The following is a 9300-nucleotide window of genomic DNA, read 5'->3' as shown; positions in this document are numbered from 1 at the left end:
TGTGCTTTTCTGTAAATGTTTTGCTCTCTCACTAGTTGACATCAAACAGAGGGAGTACCACGAAACAGAGGCACATGAATGCCAGGTGGGCCAGACCACCAACAGCCTTTCCAGAGGTGCACTCATGATGTCTCTTAAGGGGAAGAAACGTTTGCATAAAAAAAACTATGGCTCAGCGAGCAATTCATGACTTCACTGCTTCTCCCTGTCCGCACGTTAGTCAACATATAGGTTTCGAACTTGTCTGTCTCATCAATTATTTTAGCTTATCTTTCCCATTAACATATAGAAGGAATTATGTTCACTTTTATAAGCCTTGTTAATATTGTAATCAGGTGCCTATCAATTTCTGTCTTAAGCTGCTCAATGATTGATCTACCACAGTCATACATTAACAGAAGCATAGAAACTGTACCATGAGAATACAGCACGGTCTACTTGAGCCTCACTTTCCCTCACAACGCCAGTAGCTATGAATTTTATTGCACTTTAAATGGTGGTCCAAGTACTTCTTTAAGGTTACCCACCATAACTATTGTCTAAGGGAGTACTTTACAGACCTCAACATCCTGTGGATGAAACATAATCCTCAAATCCTCTCTATATCTCAAAACCTTCACTTTAAATTTGTGTTTTTTTTTGTCCTTGATTCTTTATTGAAAAGGAACAGCTGCTGTCTGTCCACGCTGTCCGTACACCTTTTAACCTTATCCTTCTTAAAAACTACAATTCTGTACGTTAGATATGACTTCGCTCTGATAATATCTTGCTGACGATCCCTATTCAAAGTTTGCCTCTGAGTGGAATTGATTTTCTACCTGCCTAATTTCTGCAGTAGTTACCTTAGCATTGATTGGATACATACTGGTCTATAGATCCCTGATCTAAAGTTCCCTGATCTATCTCTACCATTCTTTCTGAAAAGTGGAACCACATTACATTTTCTCCAATCCACTGGCATCTTCGCTGTGGTCAGATTCTACTTAAGCATTTGGATCAGGGCCTGTCCTCCGTCCAGTCCAACAGCAACATGAGAGTCAAATTGTCCATATCTGGGGATTTGTCCAAATTTACACCAGTCAGAACCATTAATTCCTTCTCGCTTCCTTTTGTCAATCTACTCAAGAATTTTACAGTCAGTTTTCTCGAATTCCGGAGTAAAACAGACGTGAAGCTCTCACATAACAATCTATCAATGTTCTCCAGCTGCTATTTGAAGGGAAGGCCACATGTGATATGCGAGAAGCTTCAAAGATAGATTGAAGATAGTGCAGAAGTGCCATGTACCTTTGAAAGCAAGAGAAAGGTATGGCAAGATTCGTGAAACGTCAATGATAGGAGAAATGCGACTAGGCAAGAGTAAAAAGGAAACGTGCATAAGGTTCCGTCAGCTAAGAACAGAACGGGCCTTAGAGGAATATCGGGAGAGTAGAACCAGTCTTAAACGAGAAATCAAGCCGGCTAAAAGGAGCCATGAAATAGCTTTAGCGAGCAGAATTAGAGATAATCCATGCCTAATATTCATATATACGAAGCAAGAGGGTAACTACAGAAGGTTTTGTTCCACAAAAGAATAAGGATGGAAGGTTGTGTTGTGTGTCGAACCTGAGAAAATGGGTGTGATTCTTAATGATGCCTTTGTATCAGTGTTCACTGAGGAGAGGGAAATGATGAGTGTTGAGATAAGAGATCGAAGTTTGTTTACTCTGGTCAAGTTGACATAAGGAGGGAAAATGTATTGGGTAGGCTAAAAATATTAAGTTGTACATATTCCCAGGTCCGATGGGATCTATCCCAGGTTGCTGAGGGAGGCGAGAGTGTAAAATTCTGCCGCCTTGACAGATATCTTTATTGCATCATTAAAGCAGAGAGTTGTTAATGTTGTCCCCATGTACAAGAAAGGTGATAGGGATATTTCAGGTAACTGTAGATCAGTGAGCTTGGTGGTGAATGTGCTGAGGGATAAAGTCTATTTCTATCTGCAAAAGAATGGGCTTGTGAGTGACTTTTGGTTTTTGGTTTTGTGCGGGTTACATCGTGCCTCACCAACTTAATAGAGATTATAGAGGAAATGACCAAGTTGATGGATGAAGGAAGGGCTGTAGATGTCATATACTTCGAGTTTAGTAAAGCGTTTGATAAGGTTCCTCATGGTAAACTAATGGAGAAAGTAAAGTCACATGATGTGCAGGATGTTCTAGCCAGGTGGATAAAGAACTGCTTGAGCAACAGGAGACAGAGAGTAATAGCTGAAATGGGTTTCTTGAAATAGGGAAAGGTGAGAAGTGATGTTCCACAGTGATCAGTGCTGGGGCCACCATTGATTGCGATATACATAAATGATCTGGAAGAGAGCATTAGTGGTCCGATCAGTAAGTTTTCAGATGACACGAAGATTGGTGAAGCATAGGCGACTGTCAAAGAATACAGGACAATAGAGAGAGACGAGAGATTTGGGCGGAGAAATGGCAGATGGAGTTCAACCCAGGCAAATGCAAGGTGATGCATTTTGAAAAGTCTAATTCTAGAGCGAACTGTACTGTAAACGAAAGAGCCTTGGGAAAAGTTGATGAGCAGAGAGACCTGGGGGTTCAGTTCCATTATATCCTGAAGTGACTCCCCAGGTAGATAGAGTGGTCAAGAAGGCATATTGTATGCTTGCCTTCATCGGACGGGATATTGAGTATGACAGCTGGCAGGACTTGTCAAAATTGTAGAAGACTTTAGTTCTCCTGCATTTAGAATACTGTATTGCACCGCATTGCAAAAAGGATGAGGACGCTTTGGAGAGGGTGCAGAGAAAGTTTACTAGGATGTTGCCTTGTATGGAGCTTGCTAGCTGTAGAGAGGGGTTGTGTAGATTATGACTGTTTTCATTCGAAAAAAAAGAGGATTGAGGGCTGTCCTGATTGCGGTCTACAAAATCATGAAGGGAATTGATAGAGAAAAGCTTTGTCCCAGGGTGAGAGATTCAGTAACGAGAGGTCACGCGTTCAAGGTGAGAGTTGAAAAGTTTAAGGGTGATGCACCCAGAACGTACTTTACATAGAGGGTGATGACTCTACCACGAGATAGTAGAGGCAGGCACGGTAGATTCACTTAAGGTGCATCTGGTCAGATACATGATAGGTGGGAAGGAGAGGAATACAGATCCTTCGGAATTGGACAACAGGTTTTGATAGTGGATTTAGATCACCTTGATAGGACCAATCAATAACAAATGATCATAGCTTTTGGGTAAGGAAGAGCAGATTTTAAAAAAAAGTGGGCAGAACATACTTCTCTCAAGTGGGTGTGGATCTGTGTAATTCACTGCCGCAGAATGCAGTGGATGCTGGGACACTGAGCAAGTGAAGGGTTAAAGAGAGAGGGCAATAAAGTGAAAAGTCAGCCGTGATGACATCAGCCATGGTTGTATTAAATGATGGTGCAGCTCGAGGGACTGAATTGTCGAATGATGTTTCTCATTCCTATGTCTTTATGTGACATTGAGGCCATAAAATGTGCTATGTAGAAATGCTATCAATTAGAAAGCAGACACTCGGGATAAATCAAAATTGTTCAGTTTGAAATAATTAACCAATGGAAACACACAGTGACCAGTGCTGGGTCCTCAGTTATTTGTAATCTATATCAACGATTTGGTGGAGTGGAACAGATGTGTTGGAACTGTGCTTAGTCATGACGTAAGAGAAAATTAAATAATCAAGAGAACGTAGAAAGACTGCTCATGAATACGAACGGTCAATGAATAATAGTTGAACACGGAGAATATAACATGTTAGATAACTTTTTTCAGTGTGAACAGAAGACAGTATATTACTGAAATGTTCAGAGATTGCAGGATTCCTTATGTACTGAAGTGTTCACTCTGAGCCGTTCACACATCGGAAGTGTTGCTCCCTCTCCCCTCTGGTCTGCTCCCTGATGTTCCCAGTGGATCCATTTCTCTCAGTTCACAAAGGATATAATGATGTGGTTAGTTGGATGTGGGGAGATGTGAGGGGGCGATGCTGTTTTGAGCCGTGTGTCGAGTAGGTATCCTTTATCCGAGAAGCTATCCATTGTTTCTATTTGGAGAGATTAAGAGGTTGTGGCTGCTTCTTGGACAGCAGGTATTCACCAACACGATGGAATCTGTGCGATTTCACTGCAACTTTAATCAGGGAGTTTGGATTGCCTCATCATAAGAATGAGTACTTAAAATAAAGGCATTTCTTGATCAGTAAAAATAATCAGTTACATCACATTCTCAATTAAATAGCAGAGGACGTCAAAAACGTGGATTAGCTGTCGGGTGAAGATTTGCTTCGGAGCACTTAGCATTATCAGAAGGAGGAACTCAGCAAGGCATGACTCGAGGACAAGCAGTCACATGCACTGAAGAGATTGTTATTGTCTTTTCTCTTTTCTCTTCTTTTCTCTTTTCTCTTCCTTTCTCTTTTCTATTCTTTTCTCTTTTCTCTGCTCTCCAGCATCTGCAGTCTTCACTTTCTCCGAGATAGTAGGGGGCAACAAGGAAGTGGCTGAAGAACTGATTAATTGCTTTGCATCAATTTTCACGGGGAAGACACGAGTAATATCCCATAAGTTCAAGAGAGTGAAGGGGAAAAGCTGAATATGTTGGCTATCACCAAGGAGAAGGTGCGAGAAAAGTTGAATGGTTTGAAGATGAATACACTACCTGGACCAGATGGATTACACCCGAGAGTTCTAAACGAAGTAGCTGAAATGATAGGGAGGGTATTAGTAGTGATATTTCAGGATCTGCTAGAATCAGGGAGGGTCCCATAGAACCAGAACGTCACTAACGTGCACTCTTTTGAAAAAGATATTAAGCAAATGACAGAAAATTACACATATATTAGCTAAGTTTGGTCATGGGTAAAATCTTGGAATGCATTTTGAAGCATGAGATTTATGAATACTTGTAAATGTATGGTAAAATGTGACAAATTCAGCTTGGTTTCGTGATGGGGATTCATGCATGATAAATCTGCTGGAATTATTTGAGGAAATATCGAGCAGGTTACATCAAGGAGAGGCAATGGAACAGATCTATCTGGACTTCAAGAATGCCTTTGACAAGGTGCCTCACAGGAGGCTACTGAGTAAGATAAAGACCCCTGGTTTTAGAGGCTATTTTCCAGCATGGACAGAAGCTTCGCAGTCTGACATAAATAATAGAATGGGGATGAAAGTATCCTTCTCATGATGGCAACTGATGACGTGGTGTTCAAGAAGATTGAATGTTGGATCACAAATATTGACAGTATACATGAACCAGGGTTTTACAGTTAACTTTACAGACAAACAAACAAAGGTCGAGGGACGGGTAGTATCGAAGAGGCGGGGAGGCCCCGGAAGGATTTGGACAGATTAGGAAAGGGACCAAAGAAGTTTCAGATGAAGCACAACTTGTAAAAATATGAGGTCATTCAATTTGGTAGGAAGAATAGAGGCATGGACTATTTTCTAAATGGGGAAAACATCCAGAAGTCTTAAATATAAAGACACTTGGGAGTTCTTGACCAAGCTCCTGAAACTTGCAGTTTATGTCAGTAGTTAGGAAGGCAAATACAATGATGGCATTTATTAGAAGAAGACCTGATTATAAAAGCAAGGATGTACTTCTGAGGTTGTATAAGATTCTGATCAGACCACTTATGAAGTAGTGTGCACAATTTTGGCCCCATATCTCAGGTAGGATGTACTAGCCTTGGAAATTGCTCAGAGGAGGTTCGTGAGAATGGTGGCAGAAAAAAAAACGATTAACATATGAAGAACGTTGTTGTGGTTCTGTTCGCCGAGCTGGGAATTTGTCTTGCAAACGTTTCGTCCCCTGTCTAGGTGACATCCTCAGTGCTTGGGAGCCTCCTGTGAAGCGCTTCTGTGCTGTTTCCTCCGGCATTTATAGTGGCCTGTCTCTGCCACTTCCGGTTGTCAGATCCAGCTGTCCGCTGTAGTGGGCGGTATATTGGGTCCAGGTTGATGTGTTTGTTGACAGAGTCTGTGGATGACTGCCATGCCTCTGGGAATTCCCTGGCTGTTCTCTGTTTGGCTTGCCCTATAATGGTAGTGTTGTCCCAGTCGAATTCATGTTGCTTGTCATCTGTGTGTGTGGCTACTAAGGATAGCTGGTCGTATCGTTTCGTGGCTAGTTGGTGTTCATGGATACGGATCGTTAGCTGTCTTCCTGTTTGTCCTATGTCCATGTCGCCTGAAGCTGAAATTGAACCCGGTTCACTGGTATGGTAAGGCAGCTGTGCTAATCACTCAGTCACCATCCCTCCTTCTCAGCGACGTGAATGACTTTTTTTTAACTTTAGTTGCACACGTTCACGTAGTCAAATCATCTGCATGACAGACTTTCTTGATCTTCCTCCATTAAGACAGATGGACAGTAACTGTTTAATTTCCCGGTAATTTCCCTGTTGTCTGCAATAGATTATCTTTTCTACTCTTTCATTCTTGCAAACTTTACTGTCCTTTTGTTTTCCTTGCAAACATCGATAGAAACTTTATTGCAGGTTTTTTGTTTCTTGTCAGTTTGCAATCTTGTTATCTTCTCGATCTTTTTATTTGTTTCTTCGTCCACCTTTGTTAGGTCCTAAATTTCCCCGAATCCATGGATTACCACAACATCTGGCTTTTTTTTTCTTTTTCTGAGTCCCTTTCTTGGATATCATGTAATATTTAACTTCTTTTGTTAATGATCGTTGAGTCAGCTTTCCGTTTTGCAGTTTGTACGTCAGAGGATGTATATACATTGTACAATTTACAGTGTTTCTATATGTAACAGACATTGCCTTGCTCCTGTTAAAACACCTTCATGTACTTTTCCAATGCATTGAAGCCAACTTGTCCTCATACCTTCTTTGCCAGCTTGTTTCGGTTTTATACCCGTAATTTAAAATAAAACAAAAACTTTTTTTTATTTAGACATCATATAAAATGCAATGTATTGTAGTGAATACACCCAAACGCTCCGTTACAAAAAGGTTTTCAAGTAGCTGTTCTGATGACACAACACCTATTCCAGAACAGCCTGATTTATTTCTTTGTGTGCAACATACTGTTGAAGCAAATCGTCTCACACACGCTCATGGCATCCATTCTTCACATCATTAGTCTTCACTTGAGTTAACTCTGTTTAGATCCAGCACGAATTTGTCCAATATTACTAGAGTACGTAGAAATTGTATGTCTAATTTCCCGCTTGAAACCATGCCCAACATTTGACTTGCCGTTTTGACTTAGATATATAACTCCCATCAAGCTTTGGTTCCAATTGTTATTTCTTAGCTCCACCTTACCAGGTTCTGTGGAATCTGAGTGACGTGGGCGCAGCGAAGATTAAGGGTAGATTCACTCGAGATGCTTGGGGTGGCCTATCTCGACATTGAGAGCATTCATTCTTCTCAAGGACCATTTTAATTTTTTTAATCACATCTCCGGTTATGCTGGTGAAGTAGACAAGGCCAAAACGTCTTTCAACAATGCTGTGTAGTCCCCCAGACGGCTATAACCTGGTTGGGAACCTTACACGAGGGTGGTAATGTGTTGCTGCTGCTCTACAATATCTTTGTGAGATCATGTCTGCAGAAGTGTGCACAGATTTAATCTCCTCATGATAAGCAGAAATTGTTACATGGGATGCAGCTTACAGATGGTTCCCTCAAATGATTCATTCAATGAAGATGTCAACTTTTCAGTACAGGATGATCACGTTGATCAAAAATGTAGTTATTAAGAGTGAAATATGATCGCATTTTTACATAACTCTGAAAGAAGTCACCAACAGAAGATAATCACACAACAAATGGAGCAATCCATTCCACTCCTCCAGTCATTTACACAGGAACAGCTAAAGTATATTCAGGTCTTCGATGATATTACACGAGAACAGGAATGGGATGTTCAGCTCCTGGAGCCTAATGTACACTTACATGAGGAAGCCAATCAGCCCTTCCAATCTACAACACTGGACCCAGAGTAGGTCATGCAGCACGAGTATGCCATTGCACAGCAACAGGACCAGTAAATTCAGACTCCTCAAGTCTGTAACATTGGAATTGTAAGGGGTCTCAAAGTGACTGCTAATTGGTAGAAGAAAAGACAGTTCGGCACAGCGAGCATGTTGCACAGAAAGTGGAAAAGGATATAAAACCATTTGAGGTATTTTTTAAATGTGAAGGAAGAATGCATTTCAGCCATGCACCTGTTACGTGGGAAGAGAAGAAGACCAATCCCTTCCCCAATCCTATTTCAGTGATGCAGGAAGAGAACGTTCAGTACATCAAGCCTGTTATGAAAGGCAAAGACTCCTTTGCCTCCAACTGTTACACAGCAACAGGAAGATTCCATTACACGGCAACAGTTTAAGGTCAAGCAAACGTTGAGCCTCTGACTCGGGAACAGGTCCAGGAGATGGAGATTATAACGTTAGAACTTTAGGAGGATATTCAGTCTATTGAATATCCAAATCAGGAACAGAATTTTCCGTTCGGTTATTCATTCTTCTTACACAGCAATCTGAGCAGACCTTTTAAATCTTTGTGCTCGACAGACAGGAATTGAAAGGGAACATAGTGGTTATGCAAAGGGGAGAATTTTGGATAAGCATCGTCACGACGGATTAAAACGTAGTTGGCAAAGTATTGCGATTAAATTCAAATTGTTGAAATCCATCGTGTCATGGACCCAGCCATATTCCCTCAAAACATTTCAACAAGGTAGGCCAGACCTTGCTTTGGTCCAAAACACCAGCTTGCTTTAAGCAGATGCAGTGCGGATAGTCCAGGATTGATGCAGCTGGCCCAACCATTCTGCTTTAAAGAACAACAAAATTTTCACATGGAATCCTGCATGGAACACGAGCAAAAGAGAGCAGAATAAAGAATGACTTAATTTATCTGAAAATACAATGACTCTATCACAACTTAATGATGCTACTCCAAACTTTCAACTGATACTAAAATAGTTAGAATAGTAGATTGAAATTCGGGCGTAAGAGGTTGTAAATGGGTGTGGATAGTTTTAGTGAACGTTTGACAGATGGAATTAAATGTGAAAATTTACGAGATCGTCTATTTTGGTTTAAGGAATAGAAAGACAAATTACTATCTATATTCAGAGAAACTTCAGAGTGCTTAAGCATAGAAGGATCTTGATTTCTTCGTACAGATCGCAGAAAACGGGCATGCAGGCACAGCAGGTAATGACAAAGGCAACAGCAATTTCAGCCTTTATTTTTGCAAGAATAGAATATAAAAGTAAGGATTGCTGCTGCAACTTTGT

Source organism: Chiloscyllium punctatum, chromosome 50 (assembly GCF_047496795.1).
Source record: "Chiloscyllium punctatum isolate Juve2018m chromosome 50, sChiPun1.3, whole genome shotgun sequence".
In the NCBI taxonomy this organism is placed as follows: domain Eukaryota; kingdom Metazoa; phylum Chordata; class Chondrichthyes; order Orectolobiformes; family Hemiscylliidae; genus Chiloscyllium; species Chiloscyllium punctatum.
The sequence above is the reverse complement of the archived record's forward strand: the minus strand, read 5'-3'. Positions refer to the sequence as shown.